Source organism: Odocoileus virginianus, chromosome 6, assembly GCF_023699985.2.
Source record: "Odocoileus virginianus isolate 20LAN1187 ecotype Illinois chromosome 6, Ovbor_1.2, whole genome shotgun sequence".
Classification (NCBI taxonomy): Eukaryota; Metazoa; Chordata; class Mammalia; order Artiodactyla; family Cervidae; genus Odocoileus; species Odocoileus virginianus.
This window is the reverse complement of record NC_069679.1, coordinates 85,781,325-85,807,916: the sequence shown is the minus strand read 5'-3', so window position 1 is coordinate 85,807,916 and position 26,592 is coordinate 85,781,325.

The following is a 26,592-nucleotide window of genomic DNA, read 5'->3' as shown; positions in this document are numbered from 1 at the left end:
CCTTGATTTTTTCCCCTATCTCTCTCTCCTTTCCTCCCTCCCTTTCTCCTTTCTTTCCTCCTTCCCTCCTTTCCTCACTTCCTTCATTCCTTTCATCTGTCATCTTCAAACTGGTCCTCATTCTCTGGTAGAACTCTGACTGATGCGGATTTTGGTAGCAAGAGTAGTTCTAGAAGCCTTGAGTCTTGAATATGAGCTTCTGAATTGAGTCTAGGTTTTCTGGAACTGGTTCTCTAATCTGATTAGATTGACCAGATTTAAAGGCACAAATAACTCTGTTTTCAGTGATAAAGAGGGCACTGGTCTATGGCATGATGTAGCAATTAGTTCAGTTTATTTCAGTCGCTCAATAGTGTCCAACTCTTTGTGACCCCATGAATCGCAGTACGCCAGGCCTCCCTGTCCATCACCAACTCCTGGAGTTTACTCAAACTCATGCCCATCGAGTCGGTGATGCCATCCAGCCATCTCATCCTCTGTCGTCCCCTTCTCCTCCTGCCCCCAATCCCTCCCAGCATCACGGTCTTTTCCAGTGAGTCAACTCTTCGCATGAGGTGGCCAAAGTACTGGAGTTTCAGCTTCAGCATCAGTCCTTCCAATGAACACCCAGGATTGATTTCCTTTAGGATGGACTGGTTGGATCTCCTTGCAATCCAAGAGACTCTCAAGAGTCTTCTCCAACACCACAGTTCAAAAGCATCAGTTCTTCGGCACTCAGTTTTCTTCACAGTCCAACTCTAGCAATAGAGATACCCAAAATACCCCCCTGGATACTCCTAATCGAGTGTGTATAAAAGGCAAGGTTATGGGTGACTGTCTATTTTGGAGACTCCTTAGTAAAGAGCATCAGAAGCAGTCTGATTTCAGTTGGCAAGGCCAGCAATGCACCCTCACTGTCCCACCTCGGGAGTACATCGACTCTCCATCCCTACATCATAATTTAGTCTGCAGGGACCTTGACCAACTTTGCCTCCCATCACACTATTCCATTACACTGAGGCTACTATGCTGATTGGTCAGCGTGTGCTCTTAGGATTTTACAACAGAGCCTTGCCATCCTCTGTAGATAACTACACTCCAATTGACAAAGAGCGTGTGGCTTCCTACAGAGCCTAAAAAAAGATGGAATGCTTAACCATAAGTTGCCAAGTATCCATTTGGTCTTACATGCATCATGAATTTGCTCTTTTCTGACCTTCCAAAACCAAGATGGAATGCATTCTATTTCTACAAGGTCAGACCCTGAAAGCATAATAAGTTACATGAAGAAGTGACCCAAATGCCCATGTTCCCTATTTCTGATATAGCACCTTCTTTCTCCAAACCTGTATCTAAGGCCCTGTAGGGAGTTCCCTAGAGCCAACTGACCAAAAAAAGGAGAGAAAAAAAATCTAATTTATAGGTGATTCTGCCTGATAATCAGGCACCTACTACAAGTGGACTGTTCTAGGCACCTTCTAGGCACGTCCTTGTGGAACGGTGGTAAAGGGAAATCGTCTTTGTGATTACTCATTGTGCTTGGAAAGAGAAATGGCTAGAGAAATGAATCTATACGGATTCATAGGCTGCCACCAGTGGTTTGGCTTGGTCAGGGACTTGGAAGGAAAATCACTGGAAAATTAGTGACAATGTCTGGGGAAGACATATGTGGGTGAATGTCTTTGAATGGATGAAGAACATAAAGCTACTTGTGTCCTATGTGAATACTCACTGAAAGTTAACATCTACAGAGGAGAATATTAATAATTGATTGAACAGAATGACCTGTTCTGAGGATATAGTCAGCCTCTTTGCTTAGTCGTCCATTTCATTGCCCAGTGGATCCACGGACAGAGGGTGTATGGAGGCAGGGACTCAGCAACATGGACTTCCACTCATCGAGGTCAGCCTGACTATGGTCGCTACTGAGTGCCCAGTCTGCTGGTAACAGCACTGAATTCCCAGTATGTGCCATTTCCCAGGGTGATAAGCTAGCTACTTGGTGGCAGGTTGATTATGTTAGACCACTTCCATCATGGAAGGGGCAGTGCTGAGTTCTTATTATACGTAAACTATTGTATAGAGGATGGATAAACAACATGGTCCTACTATATAACATGGGGAACCACATTCACTATCCTGTGATAAATATAATGGAAAATAAGATCTTTTAAAAAGCTGGAAAAAGTCCATTTACTCTGGACATGGATCTTCTTCCCTGCATACAATGCTTCTGTGGACATACAGAATTCCTTATCTCTCATAGTGATATTCCAGGCAGAATTGCTTCTGATCAAGAAAGTCACTTCATAGTAAACGGAGAGCAGCGATGGGCCTATGCTTGTGGAATTCATTCATGGCTTTGCCATGTTTCCCCTCTTCCTAAAGCAGGTGACTTGATCCAACAGTAAAATAGCCTTTTGAAGACCAAATTATTAACATAATGCCATCAAGGTGGTAATACCTTGTGGGTGTTTGGAACACTTGGAACAGTGTTATCCAGCAGGCTGTATATGCACTGAAATAGCAGCTAGTAGATGATGCGGTTTCCCCAGTAACCAGTATTCACTTGTCCAGGAAACAGGGGTAGAAATAGAAATGACATTATATACTAAGACTATCATCCCTGATGACCCACTAGCAAAACCTCTGCTTCCCGTCCCTGGGCCCTTGTTCTCTGTGGGTCTAAAGGTCTTAGCTCGGAGGAGAGGGATGCTTCCAACTAAGACACCACGGTGACTTCAATGAACTGGAAGTGAACTTTGCTACCACGCCATTTTTGGTTCCTCGTGCCTCTGAGTCAACAAAGAAGAGAGTCTTGTGCAGGCTGGGTTCATCGATCTAGACTCCTGTGGGGAAATGGGGCTGCTACTACACGGTGGAGGTAAGGAAGATTATGTCCAGAATGCAGGAGATCTCTTAGGGTGTGTTTTAGAACTACCATGACCTGTGATTAAAGTCAATGGAAAACTGCAATGACTAATTCAAGCCAGACGGCTAATGGCCCAGACCCTTTAGGAATGAAGCTAAAAATCAAGGTCAGCTCAGGTGTTTGCAAAGGCAAAGAGAACATGGAGTGGGCTGTAGAAGGAAGAAGTTACAAATTCCAGCTGTGACCATGTGACCAGTTGAAGAAACAAGGACTGTAATTTTTATTAATATAATTTTAACAAATATTTTCATTTGTGTATATATATGTGTGTTCACATATATAGTATTTTTATTGTCTTTACTCTCTCATTCCTTTTCTGTCTAACATAGATGCACTCATAATAGTTATGTTTATATCATAATATTTAAGTACTTAAGATATCAAAGAGAAGTATAATAACCACATTGCATCCTCTTCTAAGGAAAAGGTTAGTGCATTTTTGGTTGCATATGAGATAGTTGTATTGTATTAGGCAGAAGTATTACTTTTTTTTTGTCTTTACTTGGAGGGTCAGTTCAGTTCAGTTCAGTCACACAGTCATGTCTGATTCTTTGCAACCCCATGAATTGCAGTATGCCAGGCTTCCCTGTTCATCACCAACTCCTGGAATTTACTCAAACTCATGTCCATCAAGTCAGTGATGCCATCCAACCATCTCATCCTCTGTCATCCCCTTCTCCTTCTGCCCTCAGTCTTTCCCAGCATCGGGGTCTTTTCCAATGAGTCAGCTCTTCGCATCAGGTGGCCAAAGTATTGGAGCTTCAGCTTCAGCATCAGTCCTTCCAATGAATATCCAGGACTGATCTCTTTTAGAATGGACTGGTTGGATCTCCTTGCAGTCCAAAAGCATTGTTTAAAGAGGTGAGTATAGGTGCTAAATTGATAAGGGGTGGACATTGACTGACTTTTTTTGAAGTGGGCCATTTTTAAAGTCTTTATTGAATTTGTTACAATATTGCCTCTGTTTTTATGTTTTGGGGTTTTTGGCTGCGAGGCATGTAGGATCTTAATTACCTGACCAGGGGTCGAACCCACACTCCCTGCATTGGAAGGCAAAGTCTGAGCATTGGAGAAAGCCTGATGGTGATGTTTTATGTGTCACTTGGCTAGATTATAATAGCCAGTTATTCAATAAAGCATTGATTTAGGTGCTACTGTGAAGGTATCTGGATGTGGTTAATATCTACAATGAGTTGACTTTCAAAACAGGAGACTGTCTTAATAATCTGGGTGAGGCTCGTCAATCAGTTGAAAGACCTTCAGAGCAAAACTGATGAAGAAAAAACTCTACCTCTGGATGGCAGCATCAGATTTTGTCTGAGAGTTTCCAGCCTGCTGGCTTGCTCTAGAAATTTAAAACTTGCCAGTATCTACACTGTGGAAGCCAATTCTTTAAAGTTATATATATTATATAAAATATATAATTATATATATATATATATACATATATATATATATATATATATCTCACTCACTTTATTTCTCTGGTATAACCCTGAGTAATAGAAATAGCAGAGTAGAGATGCAATGCCAAGCATCTCACCAAACACAAAACCATTATACTATTATGTTAGGCAAAATGCTATGCAGAGGAATCATAATACTGAAGACTCAAGAACATATAGCATCTGCCTAGGAAAAATGCATTGAAAAAATTTGCTGGTCATGTATCACTCAAAGCAATATTAATTATAAGAGCAACCACTTATTAAACATCTGTTTATATAAGCTAGCCTTGAAACTGAGGGCTTTACATTTATTTATAATTTTTAAAATGTTGCAAAGTAAATACCGTAATTGCTAATCTATAGAGTATAAAATTGAGTCTCAGAGAAAGTGGAAAATTTACCCAAGAACACAATTGTGAAAGGCAGTACAAGGACTTAAATTCAGCTCAGCTTGGCTCCATAGTTTTTGCTCTTCATAAAACAGAACAGGTTTTCAGCCCAGACTTCCCAGAAGGTGGCCGCGGGTGCATGGGGCTGAGCAGTAGCCCTCGCGGGTACAAGTAGCATGAAGGCCGTCAGCATCATCTCCTTACCTGTCTCAGTGTTCGGGAGGTTGCAGCAGGGTGGTGGGGCAGCCTCTGGATAGCTGCTACGCTGCACCCTTGGTGCAAGAACCAGCTGTCTGATGGGCACGCGGCAAAGACGCCACTGCTGGCGGAGGTGTGTATGCACACTTGAGTAAGTCCAGGGGATGTGTCTTTTCACACTCAGGGCCATAGTTGGACCCCCAAATGACACAAGGACAGTCACACAATGTGGGACAGACAAAGGCATACTTTCAGTGAAACCTCTGGCTTGCGAAACCTAAGGCTCTTGCCTAGAATATTTCAGAATATTTCACTCTGAAATTTCTAATCCTTGGGATACATACAAACAATCAAGGCTGAGAACATTGAAATTTAGAGGTCAAGTTGAATTCAGTTAACGAGGCAGCTCTGGGATTGCAAAGAGAACATGTGACTGGGAGTCAGGAGAACAAGATGGGATAACTGACCTGTACCTTACTAAGCACCGCCAAGCTGCCCAGGTCACTTAATATTCCCAATGCTCATTGCCCCATCTACGAAGGGAGTAGAAAATCCCATGTGATGGCTGTGGGATTTTAATTAAATGAGACATACAGTATAAACACAATTAAAGGAGGACTCATCTGTTGAGAACTGTCCAGCGCAATTGACACATAATAGCTACTCAGTGTTCCGCGCCGCTGAGTAATCACTTCCCAATTTAGACCTTAGTGAAGCTCTTTCACAATCATGAAGGTCTTAATGGGAGAGTAATTCTCTCCCACCCAAGAAACCAAGAGGATGATCCTCTTCCCACTCCAAGCAGGCCCATGACCTAGACTCAACCTGGTCAGCCACACTCTCCCGGGACTGGAATTACTGTTTAGTTGCTCAGTTGTGTCCGACTCTTTGTAACCCCATGGACTGCAGCACGCCAGGCTTCCCTGTCCGTCACCATCTCCCAGAGCTCACTCAAACTCATGTCCATTGAGTCAGTGATGCCATCCAACCGTCTCATCCTCGGTCATCCCCTTCTCTTCCTGCCCTCAGTCTTTCCCGGGACTGGAGAGAGTGACGCAAAATCAGAAGAAGCAGAGATGATTCCATGGCAGCTGAGGCTTCCTGATCATGCTGCTTCAGTTACTGTACAATTGATGTGCATTTTGTTTCCAGTCCCTTTGGAGCTTATTGTTTCTCTGCTTATTCCCAAGTCCGATTCTCTAGATTCTCACAGATTGTGTTAGCCGCAGCACTCTCTCCATCGATATCCTTCCAAATAAATCCTGCTTTGCTTGAGTTAGTTGGCGTTGGCTGTTATTGTTTGCCACTGGGACCCTGGCTGACACATGGCAAGAACTGACATGAAAGAACCAGAAGGCTAGGACTCAGAGAGCCATTTGCATATTTCATTAGGTTTGGTGGGTTTGTAATCACGGATGTGGGTATAAAATTCCGATTTACTTCTCTAATGAGCTTTTCAGTAATTGACCTCCTCCTAATTTGCTGTGCATTATTATAGCTAACATTGGCTACTACCAGAAGACCTTGCTTTGACCTTATAAGAAAACATCATTCAAAATCGACTGGAAGAAAGCAAAACACGTGGCCCAAAGGCAGAGAAGAAATTCGCTACGTGTGTGTTTCAGGACTCACCGTGTCCTTATTACCATCTCCTTCCTAATACACTGACATGTCTTGCACATTTGACCGCTGTTTAACATGATCAGACAAATATTATTTTAAAAGGTGCATTCTGAGTTAAAAATGACCCTCCTTCTTGGGTGTGTTTTGCGGTTTCTGCAGCTGGAGGTTATAATAGGCCATTTGATTAATGAGCTGTTTTATTGGGATGCAAATAATGCCTAATGTCATAAGACCCATATGTTGTACATTACGGAGGCATAAAACTTACCTTGGCACAAAATGGAAAATTTAAAGCATCTCTCTTGAAAAAATATATCATGCTCAACAAATAGCACATGGATATTCCTGGTATTTATGAAACCGATGAACGCCATGCCAGATTTGTTTAGTTTGAGCACTAACTCTGATCGTGCGTGTTTTCTTTTTTCATCAGAAGTACCTTTATGCTTCTGTTCTTTCTCAGTCTGTTCAAAAGAGTCAAAAGGAGCCAAACAGCTGGTTCTGATAACACACAGTAGCTATAGCCTGCACAGTTTAGAACTAAAATGCTTAGATACCGAAAAGAAAAGGTAATTATAATAAAAGCAGCAAAGGAGATTAGAGATGCGATTGCTCATGCGTTACCAGAGAGGAGGGGCTTGGGAAGGACGTGGAGATGCCCAGTCTGCTGGATACAAATCTCAGAGCAACATAGTCCTCCGAGGATATAAAAGCTAACAATGCATTGGACGTAAAGCATGGTGGAGACTGAAGTTTGGGATGGAATGAAATGCAAGGTTGACATCCAACGAAACACTCTTAACACCAGACAAAGTCGATCAGCCTTCTCCCCTAAACCTTCACATGGGTGACCACTTTCTACCCTCCAGCTTCTGCTCAAGCATCATTTTACAAAAAACTTTTCTCTAGTTACTTCCTGGCCCCCATGGTCACTCTCATTCATATTACCCCATTTTATCATCTTTATGAAAATTTTTATTGTCTGAATCATCCTGTTGATCTGTTGTGCTTCCTTAATATTACACATCTCACTGCAGAAAACAGGCTCCATGTGACTTGTTTACAGCAGGAAACTGCCTGGAATGCAACAAGTGCTCAAAAAAACTGTTTCTTAACATTCATGACTAATTCCTGTTCTCCAAGAAGAGAAAAAGATGTCTGTTTGAATTGGTCATATAAGATTTAGGTTGAAATAACTTCCCGGAAGAGATGCTGGATTAGAAAAAGGAGGCATAGATTTTTGTTTCTCTATGGGAAAGTTTTCTCTGTCCCTGACAAAAGGGAACCCTCCGTGGGGAGTTTAGGGGAGAATGGATGCGTGTGTGTGTATGGCTGATGCAATGTTGTTAATAGTCTCTGCCTGCTAAATCGCTTCATTCATCTCTGACTCTCTGCGACCCTGTGGACTGCGGCCCTACAGGCTCCTCTGTCCATGGGGTTTCAATATAAAATAAAAGTTAAATACACCCACCCACACACATATATATAGAATGCTTAACTTGAAAAGTTAGGATAACGATGGTTTCTCTTCCTTTTAAGGGACCCTGTGATGCTTAACTGAGATAATCCTTGTAAACTTGACATGACAGTACCAGGCACAGAGTTGAGCATTTGGTAACTGTTAGCTAGCATTATTCTTTCATTATTTATTGCTAGATTACTTACAACAGTACCGATGATGACAATGGTGGTGTAAGTCAGAGTTCTCAAGAGAAATAGCATACATATAAAAAGAGATTTGTTATGAGGAATTGGCTTGTGTGATTTGGAGACTGAGAAATCCCACAACCCACGGTCTGCAAGCTGAAAAACCAGGAAAACCTACAGCATAAATTATGCTTGAGCAGAAAGTCCTGACAACAAGGAATGCCAGTGACGGCAGTCACAGTCCAAGGGCAGCAGACTGCTGTCCAGCCCTGCCTGGGAGGGGAGAGAGAGAGCTTTCCCTTCCCCCACCCTTTTGCTCTATTCAGACCCTCAGTGGATTGGATTATGCTTCCCTTCCCCACACTGGGGAGGAAAAAAATCTGCTTTTAGGCTCCTCAGCTGGTAAAGAATCCACTTGCTAAGGTAGGAGATACAAGAGATGTGGGTTCAATCCCTGGGTTGGGAAGATCCCCTGGAGTAGGAAACGGCAATCCACTCCAGTATTCTTGCCTGAAAAATTCAGTGGACAGAGGAGCCTGGCAGGCTACAGTCCATGGGGTCACAAAAAGTCAGGCCAGGCCGAGCAGCTGAGCGCACACACACAGTCTACCAACTAAAACACTAATCTCATCCAAAACACTCTCACAGACGTGTCAGAAATAATATTTAACTAAATTTCTGGGAATCTCATGACACAATCAAGTTGACATACAAAATTACCCATCACAATTATGCTGAAATATCACCACAGGGAAGATTTAATCAACACAAAGGAGAGTCCATTGACCAGAAAGGGATTTAACTTGGCTACGTTAATCTGCAACTTCTCGGAACATTTCAAAATTAAAATGTCAAAAATCCATGTGTCTGTTAGTCACTTAGTCATGTCTGACTCTTTACAACTTCTTGGACTGTGGCCCACAAGGCCCTTCTGTCCATGGGATTCCCCAGGCAAGAATCCTGGAGTGGGTGGGTTTCCTGCATTGCAGGCAGATTCTTTACCATCTGAGCTATAAACCTAGCTCAAGACATAATTGCACAGAGTATTAAGACAGTCTGTTTGGTATGAAAGTAGGATTATGCCCATTGTGTGTGAATTATGACTTCATCAAGAACTAGGAGGCTGTAACAGACCCAGCAGGTGTAATGCCATAGGAAGCAAGCTCAGAAAGCTTGTTCAGATCACGTGGTTGCCCCTGGGTCATCGGGTTATCATTAGGAACATTATTCCTCAGCGTTACATTAGTGCTTGCTTAGCTATTTCTGTGTCAAGAGAATCATGCCTATGCTAGCTCATTTGACAGCATTTTATTCTGCACCTTCAATAAGCCTGCTCTTTAAGAAAATGTATATTTCAGATTCCTTATACTTACAAAGCGCAAGATATGCAGGCTCGATTCTTAAGCTTCCTATGGGTATAGTGACGAGAAATGTGATCCTTCTTAAGTCCCACTCTTTAAGCAAAGTTGAGAATTTTTTGCTGTTTCTTTTCTCGATGATAGTATTTTACTTTCTAACGGGGTGTGTCTTGCCTTCCAGAGGGTTGGAGCGGGGGGCTGTCCCAGGGGAGGGCTCCTGAAATATCGCCTCACTGGTTCACTGCAGGCCAGGGCACAGGGTTGACTTTAGCACCGGAAAATTCTGATGGCTTTCTCAAAGGGGCCAATGTCTTCAGATGCACAGCTGCTCCATTAATGTCAGAAAAACTGTGTGGTTAAGAAAAGGTCTTTATTTACAGACATCAGAGAGTATGTCTCAAATCATAGGCCCGTGAAATTCAAAACAAAAGGAGTGTAGTAAATAAAAAATCATAGTTTGTATTTAATATCCTCTTTCAGTATAACACACACTAGGCGATAAACCCGCAGGGATATGGAAACAGTTGATGTTCACGTTATTTATGTGATATATTTACTTTGAACCGTTTCTACATGGGGCTTCTCTGGCGGCTCAGTTGCCAGTGCAGGAGATGTGCATTCGATCCCTGCGTTGGGAAGACCCCCTGGCAAAGGAAATGGCAACCCGCTGCAGTCTTCTTGCCTGGAGATTCTCCATAGACACAGGAGCCTTGCGGGCTGCAGTTCCTGGGGTGACAAAGAGTCGGAAATGACTAAGCGATTAAGCACACACATTTATTTCTACATGGGAATTAAAAATCCAGTGTTTTATGTTCTTTTAAACTTTATTTAAGTTTGGCAGTGAATCAAGCAATGGCTTAGCTAATATTTTATCCTCTTGCCCAAAGAAACAAGTAGGCACTGGTCAGCATTTGTATTTTATTAGATCTTTTGTTGGATCTTGCTGAAACTGAAGCTCCAAAACTTTGGCCACCTGATGCGAAGGTCTGACTTGCTGAAAAAGACCCTGATGCTGGGAAAGATTGAGAGCAGGGTGAGAAGGGGATGACAGAGGATGAGATGGTTGGATGGCATCACTGACTCAGTGGGCATGATTTTCAGCAAACTGCGGGACATAGTGAAGGACAGGGAAGCCTGGCATGCTACAGTTCACGGGGTCACAATGAGTTGGGCATGGCTTAGCAACTGAACAACAACAACAGCAGATCATTTGTAGTCTAGCGTGGGTCGTGGTGGAGGGGGGATCTGAGCGAAGGTGAGATACCTGAGCTGGGCACAGAATTCCCATTTATCAGAGACCTAGTGGCTGTTTCTGGAGGCAAACAGTGAAGGCGGTTTTTCGGCCCGTATGTCCCAGCAGAGGAAACGAGGGGAGAGGAAGAGGGGAAGCTTCTGAAGCCAGGGGAGGGATGAGCACCGCCTCAAGCAAGAAAACAGGAAAGCCGTCCTAGTTAGGAGAAAGCTGAAGGGCTTCCCCAGTGGCTCAGTGGTAGATAATCTGCCTGCAAAGCAGGAGATGGGGGTTCAATCCCAGGGTTGGGAAGGTCCCCTGGGGAAAGGAAATGGCAACCTACGCCAATATTCTTACCTGGAAAACCAATCCAAGGGGCAGCAAAAAAGTCGGACATGACTGGGCAACTAAACAACAATAACAACAACAATGGAAGACAAGTGCCCCCAACCAGGCTACCTGGTTACCTGGTTACCTGATGGATGAGCTTGTGTGTGATGAACCGCGGTTCCCCACCCACCTTAGTGTCCGAGAGGTTCCAGGTTCCCAGGGGAGTCTCTGAGTTCCCACATAGCCAACAGTCCCTTCTCTCTCCAATTTGTTCCCCTTAGTCCAGTTCTTCGTTTCTTAAAATTGATGTTTATCAAAATAATGTGAGCAATAGTTTGAGTCAAATATTAAGAGGTTTATAACGAAAAACAGCCATAGGCAGAAATGTAGCTTGGAAATATGGAGAGAATCAAGAGCAAGAAACACCCTGGTCTCTCTCTCTGCCTCAACCTTGTGATCCAGTGCCACTGTCTCCCACAGGCTGGTCCCGACCAGAAACGGGAGCCTGGCCAATGCATCCAAAGGTCAGGAAACAGATGCAGAGAGAATAAGGGAAACTGGTGCAAAAAAAAATGAAGAAGGGCAAAAAATTGACCAGTTCAAGAATTTATGCATATGGACAAGGGCTGCTTTGAGACTTACAAGAGATAAATAGAACAAGGACCCAGCAAAGTAATTGGCATATAATGGCTCCTCAAATATGTCTTTTTCCCTTCCCTCTTCTCTTTCCCCTTTCTCACTAATCAAAATCTACTCTCCAGAAACTGATTCATTTATTGCGTAAACTGTTTTAAAATGGATTTTCATAAGGATGAGACTAATTCAATGCATTTTGAATGCTTCAGATGTTAGGAACTTGGTGAGTGGCATTTGGGCAGAGGGGTAGGAGAGGTTTATCTCCATTTGCAGAGTTCCTGACAAAGGAAACTGCTTGTTTTGTTTACCCTGCCTTGAGAGTGAGGGTCTTTCCCCAACTATTCCAGTGCCTCATCAGCTCGCCCATAGGACTCAGGGTGGCTGTTCCCACAGGACGGTGCTGAAATCTGAAAATGTAGGTCATAAATCTCTTTGGATACTGGGAAGCCTAGTTACCCCAGAATCCCGTCCCACCACATGCCAACAATTCCACTGCAATGGACTCCTTTCACATTCACTGGCCACTTTGCCACCACCACATGGCACTGAATCAGTGCAAAGAAATGACTCCCTCCCCTCTGAACCTTGTTTCTTGCCAGTGCTCTGGGTTTTGATGAGCTGCTCCCTTCTTTTTACTTTTAACTATTGATGCTTTCAAATTGCGCGCTGAAAAAAGACCCTTAAAAGTCCCTCAGACTGCAAGGAGACCAAACCAGTCCATCCTAAAGAGAATCAACCCTGAATATTCATTGGGAGGACTGATACTGGAGCTCCAATTCTTTGGCCCCCTGATTCGAAGAGCTGACTCATTGGAAAAGACCCTGAGGCTGGGAAAGATGGAGGGCAAGAGGAGAAGGGGATAACAGAGGATGAGATGGTTGGATAGTGTTGCCGACTCAAAGGACATGAGTTTGAGCAAACTGCAGGAGATACCAGAGGACAGGGAAGCCTGGCGTGCTGCAGTCTATGGGGCTTCAGGGTAAGGCACAACTTTGCAGCTGGGCAATAACAACAATTTACTTTTCCCCCTCCCCATACTATTAACCTTTCAGTGCATTAAAGTGATCCCTGGGCTTTCACTGGAGCAACTGCAGGGTCCAAGTAGTCATGGCATCTTTCTGGCAGACAGAAAGTGTTTCCCGTGTTACAGCATCTGCCTCAGTTCCTGGATCCTGGGCTCAGAGATTTTGATCCCTCTCTACAAGTCTTGCCTGCCCCCTGGAAGGGAGTTCACCTGAGAGTCGATCTGGGCTTCCCACTGGGACCTAGCCCAGCCCCTAACCACACGAGCCCTGTAGACTGTCATTTTCTCACCAGACTCCCCTCCACCCACCCATAATCCACTCCTCTCAGGTTCCTCGTTAAAGCAAAAATCGTCAGGTTCTTTTAATGTGGCTTTTTGTGTTTCATTTCCTTTGTTGGTTAAAAAATGTTGCCAGTGAAACATTTTATAAGATTTCTATACAGTGCATACATTTTGAACATTTTGTTCCTATTAACATAAAATATTATTCTCATTTCCTCTTGTGTTGGGAAGAAAGAAAAAAGCATTCTAAAAATTAGAAATAATTTCTTTGTTATGAAGGAGGTATGAATGATTTATGAGCATAATAAAGGCAAGTCTCTTTGGTCAACATTATGAATTTGAAAGTAAGACTGCTTTACAGATTTTTGAAATGACTTAGATGATAGTAGGCACTGAAGTAACACAGGAGACCCAGTTATAATGGTAAACCCATTTCCCTCGGCTTTTTCTCCCCAGGAGATGTGGCATTTCTTTCTACCTCTGGAAACAAAATAGAGTCATCCTAGGGCATGGTCGGCCCACTGAAGCTGAAGCTCCAACACCCTGTCCACCCTTGGACTGCAAGGAGATCCAACCAGTCCATCCTAAAGGAAATCAGTCCTGACTATTCATTGGAAGGACTGATGCTGAAGCTGAAGCTCCAATACTTTGGCCACCTGATGCGAAGAGCTGACTCATTAGAAAAGACCCTGATAGAGGGAAAGACTGAAGGCAGGAGGAGAAGGGGACGACAGAAGATGAGATGGTTGGATGGCATCACTGACTCGATGGACGTGACTTTAAGCAAACTCTGGGAGACAGCAAAGGACGGGGGGACTGGTGTGCCACAGTTCAGGGTGACAAAGAGTCGGACTCGACTGAGCGACTGAACAACAAGGGCACGGTCAAGGGAGGCCCATGTCGAGTAGCTTGTTTCAGAATACATCTGTGAGTCATCTGCATTTGTACAGAAATGCACTTTAAAACGTCCTCTGGGGTGGGGGAACAGTTCTGGAATCAGGCTCCAGCCCTGGCTGTAGAGTTAAGATCCCACATGCCTCATGGCTGAAAAACCCAAACATAAAACAGAAATAATACTGTAACAAATTCAATAAAGACTTAAAAAATAAGACAGAAACATCTCAAAATACTTCCCTCTGTCATTTTGATATGTCCTTACCGATCATTTCTAACTGAGTTGCCATATCTTCTAGAATCACTCGTGCTGACTGACTCGTCCCGCCTTGAACTTCCTCCCAGTGGCCTGGAGCCCTGGTTTCTCCCACACACCGACTGTCTAGCAGCTCTGTGATTCTGCCTTTCTGTTGTATGTGTTCTTGGGTATTTGCCCTGCCACGTCCCCCAAGTTCTGAATATGAAATTCCACCCTCTACAGAGTGAGAGGCTCTGTACTTGGTTTTCAGTTCTGGATCTCATGGTTCCCAGCCCAGCACTCTAGTTCTGTAAACACTCGCTTATGTATGAAGCTGGAGGGATCACCAGGGGAGGCTGGCAGATGGCAAGGGACCCTCTTAAGGGGCATTTATTTCCTAGGTGAATTCAGCCTTGTTTGAGGTCAGATGCCTGGTGGTGTATGCTCAGAAACCAGATTCTCTTAGTGTATCAAGAAGGTGCTGGGGGATGGCCTCATTTCCACCAGCTTGCGAGGCTGGGGGAGCTCCTGAGTCCAGGTTCTGTTTGCAAGGGAAACACCACTTTGCACTGTGGCTGGGTCACTGCTGGGAGAAGGGACTTGCATGGAGAGATTGTGTGAGCTCGCTAGGATATTAGCTCCCAGAGATTCAAGTCTTCAGCAATTTACTGAGTACCGAGTTCAGGGCAGGCTCTATCTGGGCACTGGGGATACAGTGGTGTGAACCCAGCAGAAGCGGATCCCTGCTCTACAGGAGAGCATCTGTTCCAGCCCCCAGCCCTGAGGTCTGGGTCTCTCCCGCCTGGGAACAGCCAGTGTATGGAGTTTCGTTGTCTCTGCTCAGAGCTTCGCACACTCACCCCAAGAATGAAGGCACACCACAGCAGTCCTTTGCAGGAGTAACCTAAAGAAAGGGCATTCTGTGTGAAATGTTTTTCATGCCTTCAATTTTAACCCAGAGAATTCTAGGAGTGAGAATAAGGACAATATTTATTACCTTGCTATGGTTTCCTCTCTTCTCCAATTCTGCTAACTAAAGAAAAGCTCTTGCCAACCTACTTAGTGAAAATAAAACTGAAAGAAAACGTGGAGAGGGTCAGGCCACAGATGTGGAGAAAAAGGAGGGAAGCCAAGTCAATCTTCACAATCAAGGGCTGGGTGGGTGTGTGTTGCAGAGAGAGGAGGGTTTGATTTTGAGGTCCAAGGCCATTGTGGGTAGCAAGAGAAGTGAAGACAGGAGAAGGGGTTTTAAAAACAGTTGTGCTGGATTATGAATTGAATTTCTTTTCATGCTTTTTTTTTTGAATGGAGTTACTTTTGATTGCCTGTCTGCAAAGATTAAGCCAAAAGAGACCCTACGATTTATTAAAGTTCATGAATTTTGGGTTCTGCTTTTAACCCAAATATTTTTGAGTCCTTCATTCTGCTGGTCTCATTTACTCCCCCTTTGGCATATAGTTAAAATAACATGAGACCCTTTCCATAGCTCTGCAGGAAGTCCACTACTCACTCCAATATTTATCAGGATCCAAAGGTGCTTTGGTGCCCAGGTAGATGCCTGTCTCCTAGCCCAGTTCTTTGCTTCTTAAGTTCAGTTTTTTAAATAAAGTAATGTGTGCTCTAATTTGAAATTCAAATAATAAATGATGTATAATGAAAACCAGAGGTCCCTAACTAAGCATTTCCAACTCTACACCTCAACTCCCCATAGACAATTGCTTTCAGTTGTTAGCTCTAGCTTTCTCGTACTTACCTCCATATTTCTAAATGAAATGCATGCTTTGCCAGGTATTAATTTTAGATATTATGTATTGACACTATTTTGTGGTAGATGAGGATGTAGTTCTCTCACTTTCCTTCCATTCCCACTCCACCTGCCTTCTCTACCTATACTCTCACTAAAATGACAGAGAGAATTTTGGCCAAATCAGTGATCAAGACTGACATTATTACTATAAGAGAAATATTAATAGCCAAAAGCTGCGTAACAGAGATATTTTCTTTCTTGTAACTTTTCCCCTAGAGTTAATATTTTCTTCATGATTTGCTTATGTTTTGAGTGCTTATACTTTTTTTTTAATGCTCTACTGCACTTCTTTTATAGCTATCCATATTATTTTCCAAATGGTCCAAAAAAATCCATAAACTACTCATTTTCACTGGGTTAGGGCTTCCCTGGTGGTTAAAATGGTAAAGAGTCTGTCTGTAATGTAGGAGACCTGGGTCTAATCCCTGGGTCAGGAAGATCCCCTGGGGAAGGAAATGGCTGCCCTTTGCAATATTCTTGCCTGGAGAATCCCATGGACAAGGGGCCCGGAGGGCTATGGTACATGGGGTCACAGAGAGTCAGGCACGACTGAGCATTAACACACTTTTGTCTCTCCGTTGCTTCCCCTCTTAAGTTTCCATTTGGACAATTGCTTCATGGGCCTGCTGTACAGTTTCAGTGAGGGCTTTCATTTGTGTTTTTGTGCTAGATCCACTCTTTTCCTGGAAACTCTTTTTTTGGTTTACTCCCTCACTTTGCTGGAACATATGCTCCTGGATTCCTAGGAAGCTGTTCACAGTGATAATTACATGTCTGAAATTCTGTTTTTCTGAAAGTGTTTTTGATCTACCTCTATACTTGGTAGATAATTTGCCTGGAGTGGCCCAGATGGTAAAAGCATCTGTTTGCAATGTGGGAGACCTGAGTTTGATCCCTGGGTTGGGAAGACCCCCTGAGGGAGGTCATGGCAACCCACTCTAGTATTCTCGCCCAGAGAATCCCATGGAAAGAGGAGCCTACAGTCCATGGGGTGTCAAAGGGTCAGACAGGACTGAAGCAACTAAACTCAGCACACAATGCAAGTTACAAATCATTGTACCTCAGCCTTGAGAAACCATTTTGTCTGTTGCTTTCTAATCTCCAGGTTTGTTGTCAGGAAGTCTGATATTATTCCATTCCATAACCCCCCCCCCCTTTTTTTTGTTCCATACCCTTTGTTAATGAAATTTCCTACCCCCATCTTCAGGTAATTTATAGAATTTATTTTTTCCTTTTACTCTCTGGTGTTTTGAAATTTCATAATGAAGAGCCCATGTGTTTGCCTTTTATCATTCATTGTGCTGGATACAATGAGATGTTCTTTCAATCTGAAGAGTCTCTTATTTTTTGGTTCTGGGATATGTTCTTGGGTATGAATTTCAAAATACCTTCCTCTCTTCATTTTTGTCTATTTCGTTAGTCTGTGTTTGGGCTTCTTGGGTCAGTACTCTAGAGGCCATATCTTTCTTCCTCCTAGCTTCAGTCTTTTGCTTTATCTGCACTACTTCATGAAGTGTATCTTAATTTTTTTCTACCAATCATTTTTTGCTTGGACCACCAATTTTCCATTTTTCCTAATTGTCTCTCTTCTACCCTTGTCTATGCAGCATCCCGCCTTATGTTTACGATATCTTTTCTTATCTCTCTGATGTTATTCCTTCTAGCTCATTCACTAGAGCCGAGAGCTTCCTTCTGCACCCTCTGCCCTCTCCTCCCCTCCTTCTCCCTTCTCCTCCCCCTCCAGTTCCTCCTCTTCTTCCTCTTCCTTCTCCTTCTCTCAGTTATCATATTTTTGGGCTTTCCCTAGATACTGAAGCTTTTAGCATGCTGGGGCGGGGGCTCGTCTCATGCTTTATGTTTTTTTCTAAAAGTCTGGTTGTTCATTCACATTTAATAGTGATGACTAAAGACTGACTAGAAGCACTGAGCATATAGATTGAACATCTTCATAAATAATTTTCAAGACACCGGGACTGGTGTCTACCTATAGATCTGACATCAGTATCTGAAAGTAAAATTCGCTCAGTCATGTCCGACTCTTTGCAACACCATGGACTGTAGCCTGCCAGACTCCTACATCCATGGGATTCTCCAGGCAAGAATACTGGAGTGGGTGGCCATGCCCTCCTCCAGGGGCTCTTCCCAACCCAGGATCACACCCAGGTCTCCTGCATTGCAGGCAGATTCTTTACCAGCTGAGCCCCCAGGGAAGCCTGACATCTGGCACTGTTTATTCAGGGATCTTAGATTTCCCAAAAGACTTCTCAGGTCACCCACCTGTAAGGCTTATTTATAGAGGCAGAAATGTCACTTAAACTCTTACTTTTGATTCTTAACCTCTCTTTTCTCTGCATTTTGAAGAGTGTGCTGCGTCTTTTCCGCTTGGCTTCTCCTGAGAATAAGCCACGGGCCCCTTGTGTGTGTATCCACGTGCTTGTAGGCAGTTGGTTGGCTTCCTGAGGAGAAGAAGGAAGCAGGTGCCAACCACTCCACAGAAAGACATTTGACTGTCCCCTGTGTATTGTGGGTTGACTTGTATACCACCCTCTCCGCAAACTCACTTGCTAAAGAACCTCAGATTATCAGGAGGTAATCTTTAAGGAGGTAATCGGGTTAAAATGGGCTTCCTCGGTGGCTCAGAGGGTTAAACATCTGCCTGCAATGTGGAGACCTGGGTTCAGTCTCTGGGTTGGGAAGATCCCCTGGAGAAGGAAATGGCAACCCAATCCAGTATTCTTGCCTGAAGAATCCCGTGGATAGAGAAGTCTGGTGGGCCGCAGTCCATGGGGTTGCAAAGAGTCGGACATGACTGAGCGACTTCACTTGAGTTAAAATGAAATCATCAGAGTGGGCCCTAATCCAATATGACTCATGTCCTCATGAGAAGAAGAGGAAATGTGGACACAGATGAGTAGAGTGGGAAAGCTATGTGAAGACACAGGGAGGAGAGAGCCAGTCAAAAGACAGAGAGAGACCACAGAGGAAACAAACAAGGTGTTCTGGGACTTCAGCTTCCAGAACTGTGAGGAAATAAGCTTCTGTTGTTTAAGCCGCCCCATCTGTGGTACTCACTTATCTCAGCCGGAGCAAATGAGTATACTATTGTTTTCAGCCTTTTGACCCACTCTGAACTTTTGTGAGCCTGGATGACCCCACATTCTGCACCTTTCAAAGGGTCCGTGGGGTGAATTGCCTCCCACCCCCTTGCAGGCATCTGGGGTTGGATGCGCCCCCACCCCGCCACTAACTACTCTTCCCTTGGCTTGCTTTCTATCTTCTTAAAATTTGTCGAACTTAACAAAATTTCTTTGTTTTCCTCCTACTGTTTTTATTCTTTTGAGTTTTATACTTAAAAAAATTGTTTACTGTCATTTTAGTTGGTTTCAGGGGAAGGAACAGTTATACATGTATTTTTTTTGAAGTATTTTATTATTATTATTTTATTTATTAAAAAAAAATGTTGGCCTTGCCACACAGCATGTGGGATACTAGTTCCCTGATCAGGGGTTGAACCCATGTCCCCTGCATTGGAAGTGCATAGTCTTAACCACTGGACCACCAGGGAAGTATTTACATTTCTAACTTAAGCTTTATTTCTAAATATCAGGTCTTTTCAACGTAGCAATAGAAATACTCAACAGAAGCTATGAAGTTACAATTCTTTTAACATATTTCTTGATACTGGTACTGATTTATTGCTTCTCAGATCCAAATTCATGCTGTTTGCCTTGGCTTGTGATGTTGAAGCTGCATCCTGTAAACATTTTTTGATTACCGGGTGGCTAGATCCAGGCTTTGTCAACAGGGGACTTTGGAGGGACATTGTAGGGTGAGGGACTCCTGCTCCAGGTTCTGAAAATGAAAGTGAAAGTCACTCAGTCATGTCTGACTCTTTGCAACCTCATGGACTATGGGGTCCATGGAATTCTCCAGGACAGAATACTGGAGTGGGTAGCCTTTCCTGTCTCCAGGAGATCTTCCCAACCCAGGGATCGAACCCAGGTCTCCTGCACTGCAGGCAGATTCTTTACCGACTGAGCCACAAGGGGAGCCCCTTGATGAGTTTTGCAGACGCCCATCTGTGTATTCCTAGTGGGAATGGGGCTAATGGGAGGGGGCTTCCACGTGGGTCTGGTTAAACCCCGGAAGGCAGTTTCCAACTTGCCAGTACTGGCCTCCAGCATTTAGTGAATTTTCCCACCATCCAGATGGCCCTAACCACACCTTCACACGTGAGGTCTGAATCTCAGCCTGGCAGAGTGGGTGGCTTTTTCTCAGATGATTCTTCTTTGGGTGCTCTATCTCAGTCCTATGTTTGCTATTCCCATACTCCCTGGAGCAGGAGTTAGCATACATTTTCTGTAAAGGGCCAGAGAGTAAGTGCCTTAGGGTTTGCAGGCCATGGAGTCGGTTCAGAATTACTAACTCAGTGGACAGACCGTAAATGAACGGGCCTGGCAGACTGGCCCACATGCCCATCCTTGTCCCCTGCCATCAACCCTGTGCTGCTAGTTAACAATTCCTTACAGTACAAATACATTTTCACTACTAAAATGACTGGTATGATTTCTCCTTCTGACTGGATTTTGATAGAAAACATTGAAATTTTAGGGAAGGTATTGGCTTGGCCTTTGCAAGTGCTAACACCGCAGTAGGTCAGCAAATTTGGAAAACTCACCAGTGGCCACAGGATTGGAGTAAGTCAGTTTTCATTCCAATCCCAAAGAAAGGCAATGCCAAAGAATGCTCAAACTACCACACAGTTTTGCTCATTTCACAAGCTAGCAAGGTAATGCTCAAAATCCTTCAAGCTAGACTTCAACAGTATGTGAACCAAGAACTTCCAGATATATAAACTGGATTTAGAAAAGGCAAAAGAATCAGAGATCAAATTGCCAACAACCATCGGACCATAGAAAAAGCAAGAGAATTTAAGAAAAACATCTACTTTTGCTTCATTGACTATGCCAAAGGCTTTGACTGTGTGGATCACAACAAACTGTGGAAAATTTTTAAAGAGATGGGAATACCACCTTACCTGTCTCCTGAGAAATCTGTATGGAGGTCAAGAAGCAACAGTTAGAACCAGACGTGGAACAATGGAAAAATTGGGAAAGGAGTACGTCGAGGCTATATATTGTCCCCCTGCTTAAATTTAACTTATATGCAGATTATATCATGTGAAATGCCAGATTGGATGAAGCTCAAAGCTGGAATCAAGATTTCCAGGAGAAATATTAAGAACTTCAGATATGCAGGTGATACCACTCAAATGGCAGGAAGCAAAGAGGGACCAAAGAGCCTCTTGATGAGGGTGAAAGAGGAGAGTGAAAAAGCTGGCTTAAAACTCAGCATTCAAAAAAACTAAGATCATGTCATCTGGTCCTATCACTTCATTGCAAATAGAAGGGGAAAAAGTGGAAACAGTGACAGATTTTATTTTCTTAGCCTCCAAAATCACTGCAGATAGTGACTGTAGCCATGAAATTAAAAGACACTTACTCCTTGGAAGGAAAGATATGACAAACATAGGAGTGTGTTGAAAAGCAGGGACATCACTTTGCTGACAGAGGCCTGTCTAGTCAAAGCTATGATTTTTCCAGTAGTCCTGTATGGATATGAGAGTTGGACTGTAATGAAGGCTGGGTGCCAAAGAATTGATGCTGGAGAATTGTGGTACTGGAGAAGACTCCTGAGAGTTCTTTGGTATGCAAGGAGATCAAACCAGTCAATCCTAAAGAAAATCACCCTGAATATTCATTGGAAGGACTGATGCTGGAGCTGAAACTCCAGTACTGACTCACTGGAAAAGCCCCTGATGCTGGGAAAGATGGAAGGCAAAAGGAGAAGGGGGCAACAGAGGATGAGATAGTTAGACAGCATCACTGACTCACTGGATATGAATCTGGGCAAACTGGGAGATAGTGAAGGACAGGGAAACCTGGCATGCTGCTGTCCATGGGGTCCCAAAGAGTAGGACGTGACTTAGTAGTCAAACAACAACAACAAATTGGCTTGGGTGACTTGAGCCAGGTGAAAGTCCTTATTCTGGATCTGACAATTCTTGTGCAGTGTTTGCAAGAGAGAGGGACAGTATGGGAGAAGGTGCAGATTTGTGACAGCGTGAAGCCATGAAACTAACAAGTGAGCGAACATTTGAGGCGAGGTTTGCCTGTCTGTGTGTGACAGGAGCTTGGGGGAAACAGTAGGAAAATATTCTCTTCTAGTCAATTGTAAACTTCAAAGCACACAGAATATTCCCTCCAGTTGTCTGCTCTATGAAATATTCATGTTTATTTGAATATAGTTTCCCCAAGATCTTCGGGTAAAATTGATGCTCTCTCCCTGGGGTTCTCTCTCCCCTTGGTTCAGAACGGCCTCCTCCTGGGGAGCACATGTTGATTGCTCTCTGGAGTGGCAGTCTCACCCACTCCCCAAGCTTTTCTTGGGCAGAGTACCTTGCAATTGATTAGCTTTCTGCTTTCTAAATTGCTGTCAAGTGTCAGACTCTCTCCCCGAGATTGTTCCCATCATCTTTATTGGAGGTTTGGGTGTCTGCAAATTCTTCAGTGACACATTTACAGGCTGTCTTTTGCTTTATGCACACAGATGGCTAAGCACAATGATACCATGTATTTTACCAGTTTAATTCTCAGAGGGTAACCTCTTTTCCAGGATTTTATTTCTCCATGTACTGCCAATACCACGAGAATATTTTCTGATCAAAATAGGACAAGAGACATTTACCCTGAGGCTCCCCCCAAGACATGGCTCTGGGGCTTCCTGAAAATCAGATGCTTCTTCCAGGTTCCCTGTGGCTTGTAATCCATGTGATAGGTTAGGGAGAGACGTGGAAAAAATAAAAACAAAAACCCCAAACAAAAACAAGCTCACAGGCAATCCCGATGTAAGAGCAATAGCAGTTGGCAAAACCTTTATCCTGGCTGCCCATCAATTTTTCTCTTCATTATGATACAAGCAGGGAAGGTTATAAGATCAGCTGTTGTAAATGATGAATTAAGACAGAATTACAAGCAGAGGATGCCTTATTGCTGGTGTCAGACTTAAACCTCAGAAGAGAAAAGGGGAAAAAGAGAATGACATTTTTTGTTGTTGCTCATTTAAGGCTCAGAACAGAGCGTTCAAAGGGGCCCAGCTCACCAGTTGACGGCCCCTCCACTGTCCCTCCCTCCGGCTTCTGGGCCCACCAGTACCCTTCTGTGGGTAGAATACAGGGACCGCTAAATGCCTCACAAGAATTCGAGGTAGGTAAGATTGTTCTCTGAGAGTTAAGCTATAAAACTGCCTTAGATCAGTGTGAGAAAGTACGATGTCATCTTGGAAATAAAATATCTTCTAGGCTGAGACATAGTGATGAATGGACTGTCGGCATTGATGTAGACAAAGAAAGTACGTATGAGAAAGGCGGCGAGGAGAGGCAGGGCCTGTCCAGGTCTGTTCTGCAGGACAGGCTTCATCTCCCAGCCCTGTCCCAGAGAATCAGGAGCACCCGCCATGAGCATCCTTTCACTCATCTTCCTGTCTTTGTTCTATTCTCACCAAGCAAATACTGGTTCTCATCTTGTTCCCCATGTGGATTTGTCTACAGAGGATCAATAGCTTGATCTTCAAGCATCCCCGGCATATCTGCCTGATAGCTATTTTCTCCTGGAAATGAACTAATTAGCAGCATAGCAGCTCTGAACATGATGGATTGATATCTGAAACTGGGAGGCTGACAACTCACTTGTCTGCTGTTAGATGAAGAAACTCCAGCACGGCACCAGCTCGACTCCTGTTTTAAATAATCCTAAAGTTTTTCTGAGCTCTTTAATGATAATAATATGTACTCATTATTTTTATTGCCTGGAAACGTTACAGGGGGAAAAGATTAACTTGTAACTATTAAGACCGGCAGAATACTATGATAGTGAAGAGCATGGATTTAGGATTCAGACAACATGGGCCCAAGCCCTGTCTAGTTACCCTCTTTCATAATGTCCATAGGCACTTGACTGTGTTCTATCTGTGTTCAAGATGTTTTATCTACAAAGTGAGTTTATAATAAAAGTATTTATGTAATAGGATTGTTATGAAGATTAAATGAGATTTGTCCATAAAATGCTTATCACAATGCCTGGCACTTGGTAAGTGGTCAATAAATTTTAGCTGTCATCATGATACTTATTAATTATCAAATATTTTTCTCCTTTTAAAATATCAAAGCCATACGTTATTGCTAGAGTTTACAGCAGCCCAAGAGAATCAGTGTTAATAAATGAACTGTAAAAACTTTTGACCAGACATTGTTCTTACATAAAGTCAAAGGAAATGAAAAGTAACAAAAAAAAGAGAGAGAGGTTCATTTAATTAAAAATATCTAATTAATTTCAGATAGGAATAAATGAAATGAAGATAAACACTGTGAGAAGGCAGTGGTGGCCAATATCAAATAGAGTGACTCTATCAATTTTAGATAGAAAGCATGAGATCAAACAGAGAGAAAGAGTGAGAGAGAGAAATTTACCTCTGAGCTGAGACCCCAAACAGTAAGAGGCTAGCCGTTTAAGCTACGGAGGAAAGATTCAGGAAGATGTCACAAAACATACAGCCTAGAGGAGGGAAAGAGCTTAGCACTTTCTAGAAATAGAAAGAAGACCAACGAGCATGGAAGCCTACAGAGGGGCGGGGGGTCTAGGGGAAGATGGGGTTGGGAGGGAGGGCTGGACGGCCTCCTAGAGAGCGGGCTTTCGTGTCCAAGGCCAGAGGAGCCACCCCAGGGCTTGGCGCGGTGCAGTCACAGGCTGAGACTGGGGAAGGGATTGTCACCAGGGTAATTCACTGCTGAGGAAGCAGGGGGCCTGTCTCGAGGGGAATGGCCAGGGCCAGGTGAGAGACGGTCGTGACTCAGGCTGGTGCAGACAGCAGGGGTGGAGACAGATAGATGCCTTTGGGACGCATTTTGAAAGTCATCCTGATAGGGCTTCCTGAAGAATTACTGAGAGAGGTGGGGCCAGGCAGGCTACAGTCCACAGGGTCACAAAGAGTCAGACACGACTGAAGTGCCTCAGCACGCACGCGTGTGGGGGGTAAGGGCCAGAGAGAAGCCAAAGGCTGCAGTAGATTCTTACTTTGAGTGACTATGTGATGAGTGTGTGAGGGTGAGTGGGCTGGGATAAAATGGATTTGGAGGGAAAAAAATTAAGAATTTTGTTTGGAATATGTTTAGACTATTAGACGTCACTTGGAACGTTGTTTTAGATATGTAGGAGGGCTTTTTAGGGAATATTTGTGCTTTCCATGAAATTAAAAAAAAAACAAAAAGCATGTTTTGAGGAGTTCGACCATCTTAGAACTCGATGCTGGGAACTACTAGTCTTGATCAATCCTTTCGTTACACATGAGAGAACATTCAGAAACGTGATTTGCTCTGTAAGTTCAGTGGTGGAGCTGGTCCTGGAACCTGAGCTTACAGACTTCTTTACTTGATGAGCTATATTTCTGTTCTGAGCATTTCATGAACCCCAAGATCGTCTCTATAATTAGAAAAGTCTTCAGGAAACCTAAGCCTAACAATGGCTCTGGCTGAAACAACGATCTTGTTTTCATGCAAATGTGGCCTCATAAATAAAGAGTGGGAGGCAGAAGTGGATAAAGGGCCAAGCTGTGGAAGCTGAATAGATTTCCCTACATACCACAGCTTCTGAAGGGATTGTCTGCCCACCTGGGTTTACTGAGGCTGCCAGGGAAAAAGAGATCATGGCATCATGTCCAAAGAGGAGGCCTTGTCAGGCATGATATAATTATTTAAATGCATATTGTTGTTATATTATATATAATAATATAGCAATTATAATTGTATTATGATAAATAATTATAATACGCATTATAATTATTAAAAGTGTATTATTGGTTTCCTGTCTGAATCCGTGTTTTGCAACCTAGGGGTTGGGAATGGACAGAGAAGTCTTTTGTGATTCCTGAGAAACCAGGACTATAAATTCCGAACAAACCTGTACACAGCATCCCATAAAAACCTCATTACTCACCCATGCTTCCTCTGAATCAGCACTCTGGGCTTTGTCATAGACATCCTGTAAATTATGCACTTATAAGTTTCTCATTTACAACATCTGTCAGAAGCTGGCTACAGATGCGGGTATTTTTTTTTTTTTTTCCTTTTCAACTCTGTAGCCGCTTGCTTTCAGATTTTGTTTTGATTCTTCTGAGTATCCCTGAAGACCTCAGACCTGTTGCTGACTGGCTCCAGAGTACCTAAGAGTATGTTCCAATGAAGTCAGATCGCCTCCTTGACCCAATAGTGGGGGAAGTTGGATGTCAACCACATGCCAGGGGTTATGCCAGACATCAGGAATGAAGAGGGGAAAGAGACCCGTGTTAAAGAGACCTGTGGAGAGCTGAGAAAATCAGTGAGGGCTGAACAACCTGAAAAGACCTACTGTGGGCATTGGCACAGGGCACCGGTGAGAACGGGAGAAGCATCTGACCCAGCTGGGGTAACACCCTGCCTCTCCTCTGCGTCCAGCTCGTCCCACCTGAGAGGCCATGCACGTGC